The 24,583-nt window shown below is 41.5% G+C and overlaps 1 protein-coding gene across 25 annotated transcripts in view; it reads right to left on the reverse strand.

Moving 5' to 3' along the window:
- Plagl1 (PLAG1 like zinc finger 1) overlaps window positions 1–24,583 on the reverse strand; it is a 112,945-nt gene that overhangs the window by 53,520 nt on the left and 34,842 nt on the right. For 15 of the 25 annotated variants that reach the window (XM_021259303.2, XM_021259302.2, XM_013072699.3 and 12 more), the window contains exon 1: window positions 13,360–13,499. The exons of 6 other annotated variants lie outside the window; for them this stretch is intronic. The gene's annotated coding sequence lies outside the window, so the exon portion shown is untranslated. Of the gene's footprint in view, window positions 1–13,359; window positions 13,500–13,639; window positions 13,780–24,583 lie in introns of those variants that run through there. 4 more of the 25 variants (XM_021259299.2, XM_087190073.1, XM_004846029.4 and 1 more) reach the window with 1 other exon arrangement.

A 24,583-nucleotide genomic window follows, 5' to 3' on the forward strand; every position in this document is an offset into this window, starting at 1 on the left:
GTTGTTAAATTAAAATGCTTCAGGGCAAAGACAGATAATGTATCCATTAATTCATTTCATGAGGATAAATGACAGAGGGAAAAGATCAGATTAAGGGTAAAGCTTTCCAATAGCAGCCAGAGAGTCCCCGATCACTGTCTTCAGGTCCAGAAAGAGAGCTACAGGAGTGACAAAGCAAAGGAATGTACCAGATGTGACAACCAGGTCTTGTCTTGACAAAGAATAAAAATTCAGGGGTATGTTTATTTGCACACAGAATTGTCTGGGAACAGGGCACATTCCAAAGGTTGGAGAGTACAGTGCTGTCAAAGACAAAAGCCTCACAGTTGAAGTGTCAAAATGAACCTTATCTATGCAGGCAGCGGGCAAAAAAATGGTTCAGATCCCAAGTGGAGCAAATTTTCTACTGCCACTTTGAGTGTGGCTAAGGAGGAAAAACGAATCATCAGAGGGCAAAATAAAAATTCTCAGAGCGCCTCTTAAAACAGCAAACAAGAAGGTAGAATCAAGGTCTAATCAAGAAACATTTTGCTTCCCCAATGTGACCTGATTTCAAAATTGCTATGGATCACTTCATCTCTCTCTTACGGCATCCTGGTGAAATTTACAAAGACTAGGTTTGAATCGGTAGTTTCTTAATAATCCTGGAGAGATGTCTGAAAGATCAATAATTACCTTACACATAACAGATTTTAAAACCTCATTGAATGGCATGCCACCGATGTTCCACATCATGCCCTCTGAGAATACGAACATCTTCTCTCAGCTTTTTAAAAGCAATTTTCTAGATTGCAGCTTAATACATCACTTTGAAAGTGACAGGTATTACCCTGAAAGCATATGATACTGCCATCACACAGCACAGAAGTGCAGACAGATTCAACAAAACAGCTCTGCATCAGGGAAGCTCTCAGAACCTTACACAGGAGCTAAACTAGCAGCATTAGAAATACGACTCACATTATTCTTAAAACATATCGCAGAGAGTGAGGGAGTATCATGAATGCTAAGGCTGCTCACATTCAGTGAAAACATTTTGCTGCTGCATAACTAGGAAACCCGCTTTATAGGCTGAATTGTATCCACTAACTCCAGTGTGACTGTATTTGGAGACAGGACCAAGAGAGGTAACTGAGATCATTAAGGGTGGGGCCCTAATCCAACGGATGGGTGCCTCATAAGCAAAAGCAGAGCTAAAAACATGCCCTCCATTCATGTGCTACAGAGGCTCTTCAGGGCACATGAGCCGGGGCAATCAGCGAGCCAGAAAGAGCTCTCGACAGAAAGGGAATATTTTGACACCGTGATCTCAAGACTTTGAACCTCTAGAACTGTGAGAAAATTCTTGCTGTTGAACCACCCAGGCTGTGGCATCATGATGACTGCCCTACCCGACCCAGACACCCACCATACAATTTCCCTTAGGGATGAGGCAGTACGATCTAAAATCAAGTTTGTAAATAACGGTGACAAACACAACCAAGAAACAACAGTTCCAGTTTCTATGTTAACTCCAAGGGTAATATTATTAGTAAATGCTTATCAAAGTGAGTGCAAATAATGTATTAAACAGTATTCAATTATAAGAAGGGACTTCTGTTTTTTCATTCCAAGCACAACTCATAAAACCAATCCCAAATAAATACACTAACATTCATAAACCTTTTTAGAACTTCTGAAATGTGTGTTTTTTTAAGACAGGGTCTTACTATGTATTCCAGGCTGGCCTTGAACTCACTACGTACCTAGCCTAGGCCTCAAACTCAAGGTGATCCTCCTGCCTCAGTCTCCTGAGTGCTGGGATTACAGGTGTGTGCCACCACACCTGGTGTTGAAATTCTTTTACAAATGCATTATAATGAAGAGTTCAAGTACACAGCTAAATGAACTTAATATTTTTAAGGGCCTAGTGTGGTAGCCAGTCCTCATGAACTCATTTACTTTCACCCACAAGTTATTCTAACTTCACATTTAATAATTATTTTACTTATTACATTATAGCTGAGCACTGTGCTAGTGATTTGGTTGACAAAAACATCTCATTTTCAAGGAAGTGTTCCTTCTCACTAGACATGACCTGAATATTCAAAGAAAGAAGACTTGGAATTATATAACTTCAAATAAATGTAGACATAAGGGAATGCTAATCAGAATCACTTCTGACGTAATGGTAAAAGTACCATGATCTGATGGCTTCATGGTGTATCTTTGCCTTCAAACACATCAAGGCTTACACATCAAGTACCCACAGCTCTTGGATGTCCATCAGACCTACCTCAGTTTTATCTAAATGTCATGATCATAATACATGCATATTTTTAGCCAAGGCCCCAAAAGCCCAAAATAGCACTCCACCAGATCAAAGCATCGCCATACACAGCCAATAATGATGCCAAGGCACTTTGTCCTAACCCACAAAGCCGAGTCCGTCTGGTGAACCTATAACACATGTGCCGCAGTGGGCTGTTTGTATCATTGAAAGCTAGAAAAGGTTTACCATCACTAGCCTCAATGGTTCTTTGGTGATTAGGCATCAGCATGTCCCTCTTCAGAAGAAAGTGACAAATATTAGTGATCACCACAGACTAGATAATCCATTCGAAACAGCTTGGCTAAGATACACTAAAGCCAAGACACAGAAAAATAGAAATAAGAGGGGAAAGGAAATTGGCCATCCCTCATCCAAAATAGATGGGGGCAAAAGTGTTTTGGATTTTGGAATATTTGTTTATGTGTAATGAGGTATCTTGGGGATGAGACCTGAGTCTGAGCATAAAATTCATCCATGTCTCACCTTTTTCCTATCTATCTAGGTAATCTCATACAACATGTTTGGAGCACTTATGTTTTAACTGCGACCCCCTTGCATGAGTTTCAGTGTGTAACTTTCCACTTGCAGTACAATATTGATTCTCCAAAAGTTTTGCACTTTGGAGGATTTCAGATTTTAAATTTTCTGATTAGAGGTGCTTAACCTACTCTGGGTGGGTGGTGTATGAGGGAATTTTCTCTTTCTAGATGGATATAATGTTGATCTAGGTTGTGGTTCCACAGGTATACACATATACCCAAAAATTCATGAGCTGGATACTTAAAACAGGCAATCTTTATCTACTTTTTCCTCCAAATGCTTTATATTACAACACAAAGAGGATATATACTTTACAAAGGTGAAGCAGACTATGTTTAATAACCTAATAAACATCATTAGGCAAACGGAAAATTTTCTACCCAAGATGAAACACCAAAGTGCGATTAAATTTGTTTGACTCTCCCAAATAAGCCAAAGTTAAAATATTTAAACTTTATTCATGAGTAATAATAACCTACAAGGAAAATCCAAAGGACCCCGCTAGTTAGTTGTACCACCAGCATGGTCACCAAAGCGAAGCGTCTAAGTAGCATACTGACAATGAATGCAAAACAATTTCAGTGTGCATTGTACCAAATACTTCTACCCAGTATTTCATTTACTTAACTATTTATTTTTGTCAACAAGGCACTATGGCATAAATGAATAAGAATTTTGAATCAAGACAAGCTAGTTTTGCCACTTACTAGGTATATGGTGTTAGGTAAGTTTCTTAATCTCTTTGATAGCAAATTTCTTCACAATTTCAAACAGAGATAATACTTACTTTGCAAAACTGTAGCACAATTATAGTAGGTACTTAATAGTGGTAGCTATTTAGCAATAGCTCTTTTGTATGCAAAATATTGTGCTAGGCACTTGAACCCCAAATCTAAGAACCTGACCATCTGGAAATGACATTTAGATAAAAAGACTGGTGATGAAACCTTAAGAATTTAACAAGGACTATCAATTACAAATTACAGGGTTCTGATCTAGCTAGGAAGATTGTAGGGTATCTTCTGAACAGGCCTGGAAGTTTTTGGTTGAAAATCAGTTTGAGTGAATGTACGTAAGGTTTAAGAAATGCATGAATAAAAATATAGCCACAGACACGGTGGGACTGATGGGTGTTAGATCCCCCTGGACTAGTCCTAGGTAGTAACAGACTAGACAGTCAGTAAAACAAATCAGGATGGACAAAGAGGAACTACTATCTGGCTAAGAACCCAAGGACCTCTTTTATCAAGCACTGGGATGTCACTAAAGGGTTCTTTTCAGGGAACTGACCCCAGCACTTACTATGCATCATAGGAAGCAAAGGGAAATCTTACCATAGGGAGAAGCAGCACAGGATGCTAAGGGCCTAGCAAGGTGCTGACAGGAAAGGGAAACAGGAAAGATATGAGAAAACCCCATTTTTCCTTGTTTAATAACTATAATGTGTTACATCTTTTTATTACCATTTTAACATTTTTTTTAAAGAAAATGGACAAGAGCAGGGCACGCTGGTAAACACCTATAATCCCAGCACTCTGGGAGTCTAACATCAATTTAGCAAGGCCCTGACTCCAAATTAAACAAGACAAAGATAAGAGTCTCCCTGAATGGATACACATAGGCCTGCCTTCCACATTCAAAATGACCCAGGCTGATCGCTAAGTTCTCAAGTACAACGGTGTATCCCCAAACAGCAAAACGCTCTGCCTGGCACATAGAAAGTGCTTGGTAGAGTGTGGCTGAATAAATCTTTTCAAATATTCCAAATATTAAAACCTCTACATACAAAATCAGCACACCGTATTCATAACACAATGTGAAATGGGTCAGCAAGGAAAATCAGTTTTCCTTTCTGTGGCGTGGCTGTTTTCCATGATGCTGGATTTCCAAATGCCGGATTGGCTCACCAAGAGCTATGTCACTTCTAACTTATCAAAAGACTCAGATACAAATCACTCCAGAAGGTGGGGAATGTTCCCACCTCAGTTGTGAAGGTCTTGTGTAACACTGTTTTAGGAATCTAACATTCATTAGGTCCTTTGTTATATCCAAAGAATAGCTGATGTATGACTCACAAATATTACATGAAAAAATTAAACAATAAACTAAGTCAAAATCATATAAATGTGCATAAGGCTTACCTAAGAATATAAGCTACACTCCGGGAGGCTGAGGCAGGAAGACTGCAAGATGAAGTCCAGCCTGGGCAACTTAATGAATTAGAGAGATCCTGTCTTAAAATAATAAAAGGACCAGGGATGCAGCTAGCAGGAAGACCAATTTGCAACAGTGAGGAAAAAAAAATAAACTGGCTTACTAATTAAATAATTATTCAAATAATTTAAAATAACCTGACATGCTAAGAAATAAAAGAAAAAAATGAATGTTTCTGAGGTAAGGCTTAGCCCTTATTACATGTTAACACACTGAATCCTCTCAACAACCTCATACGGTAAAGTACTTACTACCATTAGTCTTCATTGTACTACTCCATGAAATAACACAAAACCAGAAGAAAAAGAGACATGAAAATCAAAAAAGACAACACATAATTGGCATTTCTTGCAAACTGTGCATCTCTAGAAGTAGAAATCTAATATTATTTACAAAGTAATAACTATCCAATTATAGAAAATAGGAAACAAATCATTCAGCATATCAGGAAAAATTACAAGAATCCAGGAATAAGGTAAGGAAACACGCAAATTCTTAATTTATAAAATATTGTCAAAGGACACAAGAGGGACATGTGAAATGAAAGGAAACATTAGATATTACAAACACATCAATTCTTTCCTTATTAGTCCTTAAGTTCAAAGCCATTTCTATAAAAATCCTAACAACATTCTTCAGGGAACTTCACAACTGGTAAGAATATTCACATGGACTAGGAAAGGTTCCCAAATAGTTCAGAGAATGCAGCAGAGAAACAAAGGAAAGCGTGTGCCCCGCAATATATCAACATGCGTTCCACAGCTATCTTCAGGCAATTTGTTCAGGCGATCTGGGGAGCTACATGTCCAGAAAACAAAACCTGGCAAAACCAAAGCACCTAGAAATACTGGACAAACATCCTCTAAAATGTCAGACATTTGTAATTCATCATATCACTGCACTAAGAAAAACCATGTGATAACTTCAGTTACACAAAGTATGTCATGATATTTGAAACCCAGTATGCATACATGGAATTCCCAGCTACACTGGGAGATCAAGAAAGTGACGGCTCAGTAGCAACAAGGCCATTCAGCAAACACATCTCAATATCTACCTACCATCCTTGAGTAGATGGAATCAGGCCTTGGAGAAATGCTGGATTCTCAGGTGGGGACAGGAAAAAATACTAAATGTGGGAAAAAACAAGAACCAAGATATGTCATGTACAGATACAAATTCCCAATAATGGAATGTGATCATAATGTATACCTAAAATGTAACAATAAACTTATGGGAAAAAAAAACCAAATGAGCTTAATGTGCATCAAAGACAGTAAGAAAATGGGAGGAGGCACAGACTAAGGAGAGCTATAATATTTGTACAACCTCAAAATATTAATTGCTCTGGTGGTTTTAACATACAACCATAGATTATTTGATACTCTTCCCTCCAGTGTGGACTTTAACAAATAAAATCTGGACAAGGGGGAAATGCGTCATTACTATGAGAAACCCAGGGGAAACCCTCTTAACTATGTGATCAGGTTAACATCACGGGTTGATGTGGATGCCACGTGTCCCCAAACATGATGTAATAAGAAGGGTATGATGCCTCTGTAATACTCATACCCCTGAATCTACAGCTTCAAATTGTGACAAAGCATCAGACAAATTTAAATTGAGGGGCATCCTGCAAATGCATGAAGAGTACAATCCTCTGCAAAAGTGGCAACCTCATGAAGGATTGTGAGAGCATCACAGATTGGAGTAAACCAGAAGACATGGAAACTAAGTGCAATGTGGTCTAGGGGTTGGATTTTGAGAGAGAAAAGGCACATTTGTGGAAAATGTGTGGTAATCTGAATAAAGTCTATAAAGTATTGTGCCAATGTGAAGTGCTTAATTTTTGTAAATGCACAATGGTAATGTGAGTTGTTAACAGAGGAAACTAGGTAATGAGTATATAGAACACTTTGTACTATGTTTGCAACTCTCAATCTAAAATTGGTACAAAGGGGCAAGGGATTTAGCTCAGTGGTTCTGCCACTTGCCTTGCAAGCACAAGGTCCCAAGTTAGATCCCTGGTACCAAAAAAATTAAAATAAAATAAAATAAAATTGTACAAAGCATCTGCCAAAAAAAGTAAAATATTGAAGTATTCTTCCCTTAGGATGAGGAAAAGGCAAGGGCAGCTATTTTTAAAACTTCTGTTAAATACTGTTGTGGAGATCTCTGCCAATGCAATAAGGCAAGAAAAAGGAAACAGATTGGAAAGGTAGACTTTAGACTTTTAAAGTTTATTTTGTTTTGCAGATCACATGATTGTGAATTTAGAAAATCACCCCAAATCTTCACACTACCAGAACTATGACTGAATTTAGCAAAGTCATAAAATACAAGATCAATATACAAAAGTCAATTTTGAGGTCATGCATGGGGCACTCAGGACTTGGGAGGCTGAGGCAAGAGGACTGTGGGTTTGAGGTCAGCCTGGGGTATGTAGTAAGACCCTGTTTCCTCCTTGATCCCTCACAAAAGGGATAGGGATGTAGCTCAGTAAAAGCGTGCTTGCCTAGCATGTGCAAGGCCCTGGATTCAATTCCTGGTAATACACACACACACACACACACACACACACACACACACACAGGTAAAATGTGTATTTCTACAGATAAGCAAGATGGTTTGAAAATAAAATTGGAAAAAACCCCATTATGTACAATAACATAAAATTACTCAAATTCCTATAACCAAATTTAACAATGTGTAAGTCCTCTATACTTTTGAAAAACACAAAACAAGCTGGGTATGGTAGGGCATGCCTATAACTCTAGCCTCTAGGAGGCTGGAGCAGGAGGCTCACAAGTTTCAGCCCAGTCTGGGCAACACAGGGGGACCTTGTGTCAAAACTGAAAAACAAAAAAGAGCTGAAGAGGGCTGGAGATTAAGTTCAGTGGCACCATGCCTGCCTTGCAAGAACAAGGTCCTGAGTTCTATCCCTGGTACAAAAAGAAAACAGAGATCTGAAAATGTAGCTCAGTGCAAAGATCACAAAATACAAAGGTTCAATACTGGATTCAATTACAAGTGCTAGAAAAAAGAAAAGAGAGGCCAGGCAGGGGGTTTAGCTCAGTGGTACCACCATCTGCCTCGCAAGGGTAAGGTCCTGAGTTCGATCCCTGATACCAGGAAAATAAAAGAAAAAAGAAAAAGAGAGGGAGAGGGATAGACAAAACAACATAGTAATTGAAGAACATATTCAACAAAGATATATCATGCTCACAGGTTGCAAGATCCAGTACTGTTAAAAGTCTGGTAGAGTGTTTAAAAAAAAAAAGCCATTGACAAGCTCATTCTAAAATTTATATGGAAATGAAAAGCATTTAGCCAAAACAACTGTCAAAAAATAAAACTGGAGGGGTTACAGAACTACGTGGACTTACTACAGCACTAGGAATGTAGCTCAGTGGTACAGCACTTAGCTAGCATGCATAAGGCCCTAGGTTTGATCTCCAGTAAAAAAAAAAAAATCTGATGCAAGTATTGATAAATGGTTCAAGTGGAACAGATGTAGAAACAAATCCAACTGTATGATCCTTCATTTTTCAACAAACTCCTCACTGAAATTCAATGGAAAGAGAAAGGTGGATTTTTTTTTTTTGCAATAAATGTGTAAAGCAGTTGTTTGTCCGTATGGAAAATAAATCTGGATCCCCACCTCACACTGACAAACACACACCAAAAAACACAACTGGTAACACCATAGACTCAACTGTGACAATTGAAACTAAAGCTTCCAGAGGAAATCAGAGGCTAATGTTCTCAGGACCTTGAGGGGAAGGTGAGGGTGGATAAAAGTTTTGTGAGCAGGATGTGAAAAAGCACTAAACTCCCCAGTCCCTTACCTATTCTCTTAAAACCCCAAAAAGCTGGACTTTGTAGAAATAATTCTGCTCATTAGAAGGCACCATTAAGAAACTAAATAGGGAAGGGGTCTTAGCTCAGCGATGGAGTGATAGCATAGATGAAGTCCTGGTTTCAATCCCCTGGACAGACAGACAGATGGACAGATGGATGGACAGAAAGAGACAGAGACAGAGACAGACAGAGAGAGAGAAAGAGAGAGAGAGAGAGAGAGAGAGAGAGAGAGAGAGGGAGAGAGATTTGCAAACAAGTTCCCTACCTAGACTATATTAGGAACTAAAAACTATTAACAGTAAAAATCTCTAATTTAAAAATTGGTAAAATATTTGAACAGGTACTTTATAAAAGAAATCTACAAAGCCAATAAAGATACAAAAAAGGGCTCAACATAATTAATGTTCACGGAAATGCAACCATTCCACCCACAGACCATAAATTCAGGTTTCTTATACAGACCGAGTCTCTCATCCAAAGTGCTTGGGACTTTGGGGTTTTTATTTTTGAAATATTTGCATATATGTGATGAAGTTTCTTGGAGACAGGACTGAAGTCTGAACACAAAATCCATTCCAATTATGTGTCATATACACTTGATTCACATAACCTGAAGGTAGCTTTGTGTATTATTTTTAGCACACCTTCATTTTGACTGTGATCTATCACATGAGGTCAGGTGTGAAATTTCCCACTTATGACATATTGGTGTAAAAAAGTTTAGATCTGGTGCGGTGGCACACTTTGGTGACCCCCTACTGGAGAGACTGAGGCAGGAGGACAAGAGTTTGACAGATTAGCAGAGCCCTTTCTCAAAACAGAATGATAAAATAAAAAGAGCTGGGAATGCAGCTCACTGGTAAGGACTTGCCTAGCATGCATGAGGCCCTGAGTTCAATCCCCAGTACCACCAAATAATAATAATAATAATAATAATAATAATAATAATAAACAACATCTGGAGCATTTCAGAAAGACTATGGATTTTTGGATCAGGGATACTCAACCTATGGCCAGGAAATATATGCCTACCAAGGAAAGCTTTTTAAACAAATATTTGCAGACATTTATAATGGCCCAACATTGCAAATGACAGAAATAATCATCAGCAAGAGAATGGAGAGCTGGGCATGTAGCTCAGGGCAGGGGGCTGGCTCAGCATGCATGAGAGCCTAGGTTCAATCTCCCCATATCCAGGGGGTGGGGGAGGGGAAGGATGGATGAGTAAATTGTCAGTACATCACAGAAGGCAACATTATGGAAGAGCAGGGAGAAACTGTCACATTGTGAAAACTTCAGGCTCTATGGCTCATATGGTCTCTGTAAAACTACTTAACTATATGGAACAGGCTGGAATTGGCTTACAGATCATAGTTTGCCAACCATTAAAATAAGGCAAACAAATACACAAACAAAAAAACTTACATATGCAACATGATGAAGTTCAAAAATACAATGTAGCAAGAGAATAAAATGCAAGATTCCATTTATATGAAGTTCAAGAACATCTGAAAATAATCTGTGGCAATCAAAGGCAGGGCAATCGTTGACAGGGGGAGAGAGGCTCTATTGTGGGAAGCAGCGGTGGAAACTTTTGCAGGAGAGTAAATGTTTTACAGTTATTTATCTGGGTGGTGATCACACACGTTCATAAATATGTAAATCTCATCAAGGCACACACTTTAGTGTTTTGTGTACGTATATTATAGCTTTGGAGAAAAATGCAAATTAGACAAAGATCAGAACATGAATGAAGAAATCATCTACAATTCAACCTGGATATAAAATATAAAAGCTAGATAAAGAACATAGATGATAGACAATCTAACAAAACTCTAATCATAGGTCCTAATGAACAGAAAAATGAGCGAGGCAAGAGACAAAGGATAAAACTTTCCTAAATCGATGAAAGACAAACCTTAGCGATACATATCATTCACACACACACACTCACACACACACAATCTATACCTTACCCAGAAAGTCTTTGAGTATACATTCTTCTTGATCATACAAAAAGCAACTGAGACTATAAAACAACCCTCAAATTTCAAAGAATCAGTACAGACACATTTGCTAGCTACAGTGCAAATGAGAAATCAGTAACAAAAAGACAACTCAAAAACCATCCACACTGGAATGAATGACTATTTCTAAAAATCTTACAGGGCAAGAAAATATGACAATGAAAACATTTAAATTCTTAAACAACATACTACATATAAAGCAACACTAAATGAAAGCCTAGTATTTTTGGATGGCAAATGGGGTACAGCATCCAGAAATAAGCCCTATCATATCTGGGCACTTTATATGACAGAAGTGGTACCACAAGTCACCAGCAGTAGGACAATGACTTTTTCCACATGAGAAAAAGAAAATGAATTAATTGACTTCACAACATAAATAAAATGTACACATTTACATCCACACACATAAACACACATCTCAGGTAAAGAAAAACATGAACAAAACCCAAACTTCAAAACCTGGGGACATAACTTTAGAATATATTTCATCAAAGATAGAGAAGACTGCTTTACTAAGATGCAAAAGGCACAAAACAAAGATTAATGCCTGCATTTATCATCTGTAAGTTTAGACATCCAACAAAGGATTTGCCCCTAGAGCAATGTTTTCAAATAGAAATTTCTACACTGTTGGAAACGTTCTCTTCTACAGACGTAGTACAGTCCAGCTTAATAAAAATTACATGTGACCACTGGGCCAGAAATGTGACCTCAAGCAACAGAGAACTGAAATTGAGATAAATAAGTCAACCTGTTGGCATTTTAAAATCCTGAGTGAAGGTCTATAAAGTTATGTTCTTTTATACTTTTCAGCAGTTATTTTTTTTTCATAGCAGAATCTGATTTTAGCTTAAAGTACTAAATAAAATTCCAGCTTTAGACAAAATATATAAAAGTGATTTGGAAAAACATACCAAGTGACTTCAGTTTTCTTCTAAGTGCTTTTTAAAATATAAATTAAGGAATAAAAACATAAGGAGAGTCTAATGAATGCCAATGTATCCACCAGAACAGTTGTGAAATAAAACATTACCGATAGTAAATCCACCAGGCACTTCTCCCTCAGCAAGACTATTTATAAAAAGACAGAAAACATGCATAATAGAACCATGGTTTCAGGCTTCCTCACTTAATACATCTGGGGGATACTTAATGTGCAAACCTATGCGTATCACTGTCCTGGAGGCACTGCCAGCGCAGGGAGCCCTGGGTCTATTCACACCCACCCGTCTCCTCTTCTCCACAGTAGGACTCCACCAGCTCAACTTTTGTGGCATCCAATTTACACTTTTTTCTTTACCATTTTTAATGTCTACATGGGCACCCCTCCACAAGTAGCTTGGCTTCACCAAGTTCCAGATTATACCTAGACGCTATCGTGCAATATCCTTCAGGGACTTGCCTATTTTATTTTTTCTGGCTCCACACCAAGTTGAGTCTGACTTGCTCACCGCTGGGCCTGCCGAAGTCTGTTTTATGACCTGACCGGCCCGTAATTGACATTTCTTCTTCCCATGGACACCAAGGTTGATCCCAGCTGCTTGGTATTGCAGCAGACCTTGTGCACGTCCTCGTGTGTAAATGTATGAGAGTTTATCTAGGGCAGTGGCTTTCAAACTTTTTTTTTTTTTTTTTACCATGACTCATACTAAGGAATGACGTTTTACATCATTCCGCACATCTGTGTGTGTATATGTGTGTATGTGTTTGTGAAGCTGGGGTTGGGGGTCACGACAGCAGCTCTGCTGAGACCTGAGATACAGTCTGACATTTGCCGGTCGGTGCTGTTCGTGTTTTACAAATTCTGGTCTCTATACACTTAAATGATCTCACGACTCATAAAACGAAGCTGGGCGTTGAAAGCATCATTCCAGAAGATGAATATTTAGCCATGGGACTCCTGGCCCAGGAAGGAGCTGGCAGAGCCCATCAACATTTCCCGGGAGTTAACTTTTAAATAAACGGCCCCATCTCTGAGTATACAGATTCACCGTTACTTCATTTTAGAGCAAAAGCCATGAAGCATGAAGACATTCTATCTGCCTAGGGTTATTAAACAGCATTAATCACTTACCACGTGCTAGGTAAGCACTCACTGGTCCGAGCGAGCCGTGGATTACTACGTGCAGGACGGGGAGAGAAAAGGGGGGACTTGGAGGGGCCGAGACCTCAGGAAAAGCCCAGAAAGTCACAGAAGGGAAGGGTTCGAAGAGGATTCCTGGAAGGAGGAGGACCTAGGCTGGGTGTTTCTATTTTTAATTTTTACTGGTTTCCTAAGCCAGAAAAGTAACTCATTTACTAGGAAAAACATTTTCCGAAATGTCAGGAGCATGTATATTCGGTATGAAGCAAGAAGCCCCGCTGGCCCCTAAAGTTGGGTCCCAGGTTCCCGGCGTTGCTTACCCGCTGCCCCGACCCGACCTCCGGGTCCGCGCTTTCACTCGCAGGAGTGCGAGCGTCCGCGTCCGGGCGGCGCAGTCCCGCCGCCGCGTCCCAAGATGGATGCGCGCGCCGCCGAGCGGCCCGTCCCGCCCGCTCCGACGCTGCCCCGGCGCCCGGGCCTCGGCCGCTTCGGGCCCTGCCGGCTCGCGCACACTGGCCGCGCGCGAGCCCGCGGTGAGGCGCGGAGCAGGAGGAGGAGTAGGCCGGGCCGCCCCCCCCCGGCACCGCCAGCGGCACCTACCCCGCGGCGGAGCCGGCTCAGGCGAGGCCGGCCGGGCGCGTCCTCCGCGCAGCCATGACGGCCCGAGCGAGCGCCCCGGCCCGTCCGACCGTCCGTCCGTCGCGGAGAGGGAGGCCGGACGCCCCGACGCGCGCCTAAATCCAGGCCGGGGCGGGCCCGCGGCTGAATGACAAATGGCAGATGCCGCGGGCTCTGCCGCCCTCCGCAGCCCAGGGCGCCGCGCACAGGCGGAGCCGCGGAGGGAGGGAGCGCGCGGCCGCGGAGCGGAGCGGTGGGGAGCGGAGGGGAGCGGAGGGGAAGGGAGGGGAGGACGGGAGGGGCCCGGCGCCCAGGTGCGCGCGGCGCAGGTGGCGCCCTGCACCCGGGTCCCCGCCACGTTGAGCGCGTCTCCGAGTCGAGTCCAGGTCCTCGTGAGCAGCACGACGGCTGCGGGCCACGCGCTCCTCCCGCGCCCGAGCGGTCAGGGCCGCCCAGGGCCCAGCGGGGCCAGGCGGGCGGAAAGGCGCTGCCCAGGGGGACGCGTTCAGCCCACGACAGCCCCGGAGGGACGGGGCTGCCACCCGATAGCCTCTCGGGAAGGTTGGACAGAAGGGAGCCTGGGCTGGTGCTGTGTATTCTTCCGGTTAAAATGCTTGCGTGTTATTTGGGCATAAGGAGCGGAAGGCTTCCTTCACTGCTGGTCCTCCGATCCTCAAAAGGCCCGTGGACACGGCCTAGGACAGCGGCAAAAGGCACTCGGAGCCTCCCTGCGTGGTCCAGACTGGACAGTCTCGGGCTCTGAGATGAGATTAGCATCTCACATTTTCACTCACCTTCTCCTCGGCCTCGCGGTTGCACTGCTTCCAGTACTTCTGTCTTATTAGCAGCTAGAACATTCACAGTTGCTGTGACTTTATGCCGTCTTAATTCTGCATTTAAATTAATGTGATCGTCACCACGGGGAACCCTTTGCTGTGTCCCTTATTTTCATCTAGTACCCGATACACTGCCTTCTGTGCAAGCCATTCCCTACAGAGGGCCTGCACATTAAGGTAATGTTAGGCAGAATCTGCCTTTTCCCCTCCATATATAAATAAAAACTGAGCTGGGTAAAATATTTTGAATTCACATCTTCCTTCAAAACCTCAGAAGACAAGAACTCAACTGCTTCCCTGATGCCTGACCCGGGAGGCTTCTGTGGAGAGATCTGAACCCTCTGGGTGCTCTGCTAGGAGGTGGGATTTTGCCACGCGGCTGCCTGGAGAATTCTCATCATTAGTGCTCCTCAGCAGTGGCATTGTCTCCCCAGTGCAGAGAACCGTCATTCTCTGTGGGTCCCATTCTTGTTTTCTTCGTGGACTATTCCACTCTTCTTGGAGACCCGAGGCAGCTTCAAGTTTAGGTCTTAGTTGTGCGGCTGTCTGCTTTTTTGCGAACTGAAGGTCGTAGGACAAGGCAGCAGGAGGGAGGACGACTGTGTCTGGGCCTCGGGGACAGCCTGCCTCTGCATCCTAGCGCCGTGCCTGCCACAGCTCGGTTCCCAGAAGGTGGCACAATGGCCTCTCAGGGCAAGAAGCAGCAGTCGCTCCTAATATTTCACAGGACGCCACCAACTCCCTCCTAAGTGCGGGCAGACTGGGAGAACCGTCAGGGTTCGGCCTGATCGTCCTTTCCCTCAACGGGTCTTGCAGGGAGGGAGGAGGCTTAGCCTGGATACTGGCTCTACATTGACATCCTCTTTGTCGTCACTTCTCCAATTTTACATTATAAGGTTATATTTTGCCTTCTTTGGTTATAGTAGATGTTTTATTTTTTCCTGTTGTTTTCTCTTGGGTGGCTTAGGAATTTAATTTTAACTTTTCTTTTTTTTGTTTCTTTGTGCCATGCTTACCCGGAGACGGTCCGCCCCTCTCACAGGAATGAATTACATGAAAAGCCTCCGCTTGTCTCTTCCACAGCGCTCTTTTCGGACAGGAATATGTTGCCATGGTGGCTGTGACGCCCTCTCGTCCCCTAAGCCTTCCCTCATCAACATATGCCCTGGCATAATGACGTGCTCCCGCGAGGGCCACAAACCCCCATCATACTGCCAACACTGAGGACGGGGACTATGATAAAGTGACAAGGACACTCTTTTGGTGAGGAACAGACGTTGTAGAGCTCATGCCAAAGGCTGCCATGTTGGAATTCAGGGCAGTGTTGTCAACCCTGTATGATTTCCAAGAGAAGTATGACTCTTAATGCTTTCACATGAAATCTGCTAATTTTGGAAACAACACAGAGGCCAGATGAAATCTCTCTCAAGCCCAAACTGGCCCTAAGGGTTGACAGTGTGGTTTCCGTTACAGAAAGAACCACTCAGGAGAAATTCTGTAACCATTCTTTTAATCTTCTAAGTATTTTTGAAGTTTGGTTTTGTTCCACACACTGGTCAATGACTCCTGACAATTTCTTTACCAAATACAGAGCAAGAAGATTGATTCTGACACATTTACAATTTGATAAAAGGTGTTAGGAACCCACACTATTGGGGACAGTTTTCACTAAGGGTAACAGCTATTATGGGTCTAAAATGTATACCAGGTGGCCAGGCAATTGATATAGGTCATGAAAAGATTAATAAAATACTGAGGGAAAGTATTTTTTCAGTTGAGGCAGAAGAGACATTTGATAAAAATCTAAAATTCACTTTTGAAAACAAAAAACTAGAACAGAATGAGACTTGCTCGGTCTGCTCATGGGTGTATTTGTTTCCTATAACTGCCATCATAAATTACCACAAATTGGTGGCTTGAAACAAGAAATTTATTTTCTCACACTCCTTAGAGGGAAGTCTGAAAGCAAGACATAGTATTAGCAAAGGGCGTGTGCGCTCTCTGGTGGCTATGAGCAGAATCTTTTCTCAGCTTTTGGTGGCTATCAGCTTCCTGGACTTCCTAGCTTCCTTGGTTTGTGGGGACGCCTTTCCAGTCTCGGCCTCCACCTGCACATCACCTTCCTCTCTCATGTCATGTTTTCTCCTCTGTGTGTGTCTGTCTTGTAAGGATACCTGTCATTTTATTTAGGACCCACCTGAATAACAGGGTGATTTCATTTCACTATCCTGAAATTAATTACATCTGCAAAGACCTTCTAACTTTTTCTTTTTTCTTTTTCAAATAAAGTAACAGTCACAGGTTTCAGGGATTAGGATATAGACCTACCCTTTGCGAGGCCATCTTCCAATCCTCCGTAGCAGGTAAAATGCATGTTGGCTTTGTGGTAGAAATTGCCAGGCTGATTCTAAACTTTATACAGAAATAAGAAGAACCTAGAGGAAAAAATATAAGCACAGAAAAGAAAAACAAGGGGCCAGGGATTTAGCTCAGTGGTGCCACTGCCTGCCTCACAAGCACAAGGTCCTGAGTTCGATCCCTGGTACCAAAAAAAAAAAAAGAAAAAAGAGAAAAACAAAGTTGGAAGGCTTTTGCTACCTGATTTTAACGCGTATGATAAAGCTAGAACAATTAAGACAGTATCATACTGCCATAAGAGAAAAAAATGAAACAATATATTATGTCCACAAATAGACCCGCCACACATACGATGTACTGATTATTCACAGAAGTGCAATATAATTCAGCTGGGAAGGGAAATAATGGTGTGGAAACTGGGTGCTTCTATGGGGGGGACAACAAACTTCTACCTGCTTTGCATATGATACATGAAAATTACAACAGATTAGCTCACAGACCCAAAGAACAAAACAAGAAATATAAAACTTCTAGATTTGTCTATTCAATACGATAGCCTTTGGTCAAGTGTGGCTACTGGGTACTTGGGACTGTGGCTAGTCCACACTGAAATGTGGTACAAGTTAAAAACATGCTCTGGCTTTCAGAGGCTCAGGATAAAGAAAAAGAATGTAAAATATCTCATTCATAACTTTATGTTGACTATATGTTGAAACGATTATACATGGTTTAAATTAACAGACGCCCTTTCTACTTGAGTAGAAAATTTTAAACTACACATGATATTTCCATTTGACAATACCCATCTGGAAGAAAACTTAGCAATAACCAAAGATCAACTGGTAGCAGACACAAAGCAATGATCATAAGAGCATAAATTAGTAACTGTATTCACTTGAAATAAAACCTGCCATTCTTCAGAGATGACCATTAAGGAAATAATTCAAGCCACACACTGAGAGAAATTATTCACAATATATCTGACACAGGACTTGTATCAGAATATTCTAAAAACTCACACAATTCTGTAAGATAAACAATGCAATTAAAAAAACAGAGACTTTTGTTTTCATTTTTTCATTTTCTCATATTAACTCCATTCCCTTCTTTCCTTTCCCCTAGCCCTCCCACTTCCTTCCCCTTTGCCCCTTTTCTTCCTATTTCACATGACCTATTATACATTTTAGTCCTTATTTACACTTTCAGTTTCTCACACCAGAAAAACTATTCGGTATTTACACATGTGTGTCCTATTTATTTCACTTACAGGGAGGGGTGGAGGAGTTGAAGTGAGGGCAGGGGAATGGGGAAAAAATAAGAACCAAGAGAGATTATGTAAAGGTACAAATTTCCAATGATGAATGTCATCATATTTTATACCTAAAACATACCAATAAAATTAATTTTTTAAAAAACAGCCATAACACTTCAAAAGAACTTCCCTAAAGAATTTATATGGATGTCCAACAAACACATAAATAACATTCAACCTCATTTCTTTAATGACTTATGCAAATTAAAACAACAAAATACTAATACTCATTCACTTGTATACCTAAAATTGAAAGACTGACACATTAAGAGTTGACAACAATGTGGAAAAACTGGAACTCTCACTCCTGAAGGGAAGATAAATTGATATCATTTGAGAGTTTCTTATGAAGATAAACATTTTAAATGATCCAGTCATCCCAAGAGGTATTTATCAGAGGAGCAGTACATCTATGCAAAGATTTACAAGCAAATAGTCATGCTAGTCCCAAACAAGAAACAACCCAAATGTCTGGCAGCAAAATGAGCTAATTACTGATGTTCTCAACAGCGCAGCTGAATCCAAAGAATACTGTGCTGAGCTGAAGAAATCATACATAAAAGGTGACACACTGTAGGGTCACATTTTAGAAAGACAAGTTTTCATATGAAAATTTCATACAAAGTTTTAAAGACTAATCTATAGGGAGGGATAATACGCAGAGCGGTGGTTTCCTTGGGTGGATGTAGGAGCAGCCAAGGGAATTCTGTGCAGCAAGGGAATTGTCCCATATTCTGGCTGAGGAGACCATTACCTGAGTCAATATGTTTGTCATACCATGCTGAATGACAGGCTTACAATACACACGTTTTATCACACATAAACCTTGATGGAGTTAAATTTTTCTACTATTTTAATAGGATGAGAAGAAAGAAATAATAGACTTTTTATCGTCATCCACAGCAGTTCGCATTAGAATTTCCTTTCTTTCAGTTGCAAACTTTCTCATCAACACTCCCTAACCTCAGCAGTTTCTCTTCTCACCTGTGAGCTGCACATGGCACTGATGCAGGTCAAAGCCAAGCCTTTCCTTTAGCCCCAACCCGCTGCTCCCTCACCAAAGCCGTGGCCGTGGGGAGCAATCACAGTTTACATTCTGAGAACCATAACTACTTGAAAAAAAAATCTTTTAGTGCATTCAACTCAAAAAATATTCCCTAAGTGCCTAGATTTAATTTTCTCTAACCGAAATAGAAGGGACACTTGAAAACCTCTAAGAACATGTAGTTCTTTGTACTCCCGGCTTTCGGCCAAACCACCTCTCATGGGTCTTATGCTAGCCTTGTTCCTTTCGAGAAGACTGTCAGCTTGGTACACAGGATTCCTCCTCTTGCCACTACCTGCAGTGACTTCTCCTCTCAGGTATCATTTCCTCAAGGCCCTCATGACAAGATCTTGAAAAATTGTTCCCTCAGCAAGTCTGATGTCCATTTTCGCCTTCAACAAGCTGACCTTTGACTCACAAGGCGAAGTCTGGGGTGGGCAGCTCCTCTGCTGAAATGTCTTACTTTATCTTGAGAACTGTGTCCATCCTCCAGTGCACCATGGAAAGTGCGATGAGAAGTGACTGTGACCTAACTACACACCAAGAGCCACAGGATGTGGCAGAACAGAGCAGCCTATACTTCCCCCGGAAAACCTGAGGCTGTGCCATGGCTTTGAAGAGCTGTCTTCTTCCAATCCAATCTTCTTTTTTGATACAATGTATCCATGTGACTCAAATTATACACGATGGAGATGGAACTTTAAAGTTTTAGTAGGAGAATTCAGTGTCTAGCTTGAAACTAAAAATACTACGTTAAAAATAAGAAAAAAAGTCCCGCTTCACCTTTTATTAATAAGTTACCAGAATTAGCGAGAAGTGATTTCAAATAGAATCAACACCATCGATTTTCATTCCTGGTTTATGTGGCACCAAAAAAAAAAAAAGCAAGCTGACAATGGCTGACCAAGTGCTGGCCTTTGCTGCAAAGAAACAAAGGTCATTTTCAGATGTCAAAGACTGATACGTATTTTTCTACTATAATTAAAATGTCATCACGAAATTCACCATCAGTAGGGAGAAAGGGAGATGCGGTAAAGGCTTTTCCTAATGCAAGAGGGCCAGCTGTTTTCTGTTTGGTTTTTGCAGTGCTGGGGATGGAGCCTGGGGCCTCACACATGCTAGGCATAGTTCCACTACTGGGCTAAAAGTCAGCCCCTTAGCTGCTCAAGGGACAGTGGTAGACACCTGTTATCCCAGCTACGCAGGAGGCCGAGGCAGGAGGACTGCAAGTTCGAGGTCAGGCTGGGCAACATAGGGAGACCCTGTCTCAAAAATAAAATAAAAAGGGCTGGGGGTATAATACATCAGTGGTAGAGCGCTTGTCTAGCATATGTGAGACCCTGGGTTCAATCCCCAGTACCACGAATGAATGAACTAATAGAAAAGAAGTCAGACAGGCAGGCAAAAAAATAGAGCCCTCGTGGCCGGTAGGAGAACGGTGTCCTCCTTCAGCCAGAGCCCTCGACACTGGGAGAGCCTAAAGAGACAGCACTGTTCTTATTCTCTAACCCCCTGTTTACATCACTGTTCTCTGCTTACTTGTGATTTCTGGCTCCTCCACCCATGCCCTGTTTCTATCACCTACAGACCCACTATGCATCCATCGTGCTCAGCAGAGGACTTTGGCACTTGACAAGTTAAAGGTCCCCTCCAGTCACCCCATCATCGTGGGGTACCTGGCATTCCTTCGGATGATTTATTCAACGCTGTAGCCTTAGAATGCCTCCACTTCCTCCTAAGGCAAAACCTCTCCACCCAAACAGTTCTCTGGATACAAGGCAACCCCCAAGCCCTTCATAGCCAGGAACTGTTCTACCGTGGAAACCCCAAACTCCCGAATCCCCACCTCTGATCCTAACTTCCAGGCCCTCGAGCTCGCTCACTGTCTCACTGGCAAGGCTTCCCTGGCTCTGGCGAGACACCCACCCACCCTGTCCTTCACTTGATGCCCTTCTCGTTTCTGTTCTTCCAGCCAGGTTATTCCTGTGATCATTCTCTTACCTCTGACCTCAGATCCCAACACTGCCTTCACACAGAACCAAACTCCAAAGTTCAAGCCAAGTCAGTTCAGAAGCTTAAAAGGAATCATTTAGAAAAGCTGTATTTTCTAACCATCATCATAATAATTGACCTGTGCAAGAATCATCAGCGGATGCTCAAACTACTGCAGTAAATTGTAGAACAGGACATTTCCATAACCCATAGTCTCAAAGCCACTTATCTCTTCTCAAGTTGTATCATTACAAAGTTACAAAGAGGTGCAACAGTAACTTGGTGGTACAGAAACCTGGCAGACACTACAGTGATGAAAGCTAATATGTCCACACTTTGGGGGTGTATATCTAAAGAACCGGAAATCGCAAACCATCTGTGTTTTCACAAGGACATAATCACAAGGTTACTAAAAGGGGGAAACAGTAACTTCACAGTGAAGAGACCCGGCAGTCTCCCTAGCCACATGATTATAATCAGGGTCATGTCCACACATGGCCGTGTCACCTTCATTGCAGCGTGATACACAACAGGCGAGATAAGGGGTCGAGCTAAGAGTTCACTGAGATGAACGCAGAAAGAAAATGCAGTATACAGACGAGAGGAAAAATACCATTCTTTTAAAAAATGAGATCTTGTCATTTGTGATGAACTTGAAGGGCATTATGTCACGTGAAATAAGCCAGGTCCAGAAAGACAGATACCGTATGACCGCACTCATGTGCAAAGTGTAAAAAAGTCAAACGCATAAGTGTGGAGACTAAACTGGTGGTTACCAGGGGGCTATCGAGTATGCGACTGGAAAGACATTCGCCAAAGGATAAAAACTTAGTAACTCAAGGGAATGACTTTGAAACTTAGTGTACACAGTGGTGTCTGCAGGTGATGGGTTACATACTTGAAAACTGCCAAAAGCACATTTCAAAGTATTGTCACCATACACACAAAAATGGGACGTGAGGTAAGGCATGTGTTAAGTAGCTTAATAGCCATTCTATGAAATACATACATCAAAACATTATGTTATACATAGTATTTGGGGGGTTTTCCCCCCTTTGGTGGTACTAGGGATTGAACACAGAGCCTTCACACTGAACTACATCCCCAGCTTCTCCCTTTCCCCGTGCCTTTTTTTGGTTTTGTTTTTGAGACGGGATAAGTTGTCCGGGCTGAGTTTAAACTTGTGATCTTTCTGCCTCGGCCTTCCTGAGTGCTGGGATTACAGGTCTGCACCACCATGCCTGGCTATGATTTTGTCAATTTTAAAAAATAAAACATAAGAATTTATTTTAACACTGTCTTAAATCCCCTCAGTAATACAATTTTTCAAAAAAGCATACCAATAATGGTACACCTGGTCACGTGCCTCCTGACGTGACATACTGAGAAAGACACGATGTCACTTATGCAATGTTCTACCAAAAACGCATGACCTTAATCTTAATAATCAGACAAGCCAAAATCGAGCAACATTAGAAAAAGACTATATTGCAAAAAGATCAACATTATAAAGAGAAAAAAAAAGGATTCCAGATTAAACAAGATCAAAAATAATAAACTGAATAAAATAATAATAAACTGAAGGCATTGCTTCATCCCAAAATGATCCTGGCTTTTTGATCCATGCTATAAAGGCATGGAAAGAACTGGGTACCCTTGAATATAGACTGTACATTGAACAACAATATTGGATCAATGTTAAATTTCCTGGTTATAATAACTGTATTATGGTTATGTAGGAAATGTCATTGCTTCAATGATACAAATGCTAACATATTTAAGTTTAAACAATCATAAATCTAACTTAGCCTGACCAGTTGAACAAAATAAACAGACATTAGGACTGAATCTAAGTGAAGGGTAAGAGAGGTCATTGTATTATCCTTCCAGCTTTTCATTTTGAAAAAATTCAAAACCACAGAAAAGTTACTTTAAAAAATGGAAAAAACAGAAAACAAAAATGCTCCAGGTCAGATTGAACCACCTGATTAAGATGTTCTTTGACTGTGCTGTTCAGATAGCTGGAGTAATTGATGGAGCGATCCTAAATTGCCCAAAACTCCACTGAATATCTGCTTTTCCCAAAAAATCTGAACATGGAAATGCTGACCCTCAGTCTGGTGGCACCTGGGTAAGGCTGAGGCCTTTGAAGAGAATGAGGTCGGGGGAGCAGAGCCCTCACGACCAGGCCTGTGACCTTGTGGACAGGAACCACAGAGCCAGCCTCTCCTCCTCACCACGATCTGCAAACCAGAAAGTGACACCCCCCCCCAACCAGACTCTAAACCTGGAAGCACACGGAGCCTATACCTCCTGGCCTCCAGAACAGTGAGAAGTATTTTCATTGTTTAGCCACCCAGTCTACCGAATGGTCACAGCATCCTGAGCTGACAGAGACATACATGGTGCATGTGAGGAAACAGAGTTTTAGGAGATTAAGGAACCTTTTGAAAGTCTCTCAGGTAGTAAGTAATCAAATTAAAAACCACTTTCTAAGCCAGGAACAGTGGCCCAGGCCTGTAATCCCAGCACTCTGGAAAACTAAGGCAGGAAGATGGCAAGTTCAAGGCCAGCCTGGGCTACTTAGCAAGATCCTGTCTCAAAATAAAATTGAAAAAGCTGGGGATATAGTTCAGCAATGAGGTGCTAGCATGCACAAGATTCTGGGATCATCCCCAGTATCACAAACAAAACAAAACAAAAACCTCCCTTCTGATTCCACAGTCTTTGCTATGCTACTCCCATAAAATCATGAACACAAAATGGGCACAAAGGTAGAAACAGAAATTAAATCCGCAACTGGTGATACTGACTATGAGGTGAGCGAGTCCATAATACGTTACGTTAATTGAGGTTGAAAAAGGACTTCACATTCTGAATTTAACATGGGTAAAAGCATCTATAAGCTTAATTTTGTCAGGAATTTTTACCAAGCAATACTGTATTTGTTCTAGGGTTTTATTAATATCTTTTTAAATTATTTCATCTATTATTTCACCTTTAAGATACTGTGCCCTTTTCTTTGTGAGTCAGGCCTTCCTAATATCTTATAGTAGCTTTCCTTTTCTGCCCATCAAGGGAGTTACTGCAGGGAGAAAAACAATTTCCATAGAATAGAGCTTATTGATGATGGAAGGATGTAGGGAAATTCTAAATTCCACATTGTCTCCTCACCCACTGGCATATGTACAAAGTTTGCAACACACAGAAAACACCAGGGTCCCTGCTGTGAACAGCACCTCTGAGACACGATTCAGACTCTTGTCCTATTGTGATTTTTAAAATTACTGACAGATTTAGTTCACTCTTGTGTGCCATCATAACTATTGATCTTTTATGTAATGGGAGGAATAAAATTTCACAAAGAAATTAAATACTCTCAG

The sequence above is a fragment of the Heterocephalus glaber genome, unplaced genomic scaffold (assembly GCF_053883595.1).
Source record: "Heterocephalus glaber isolate CG9 unplaced genomic scaffold, H.glaber_assembly_v1.0 deba00001550, whole genome shotgun sequence".
Classification (NCBI taxonomy): domain Eukaryota; kingdom Metazoa; phylum Chordata; class Mammalia; order Rodentia; family Bathyergidae; genus Heterocephalus; species Heterocephalus glaber.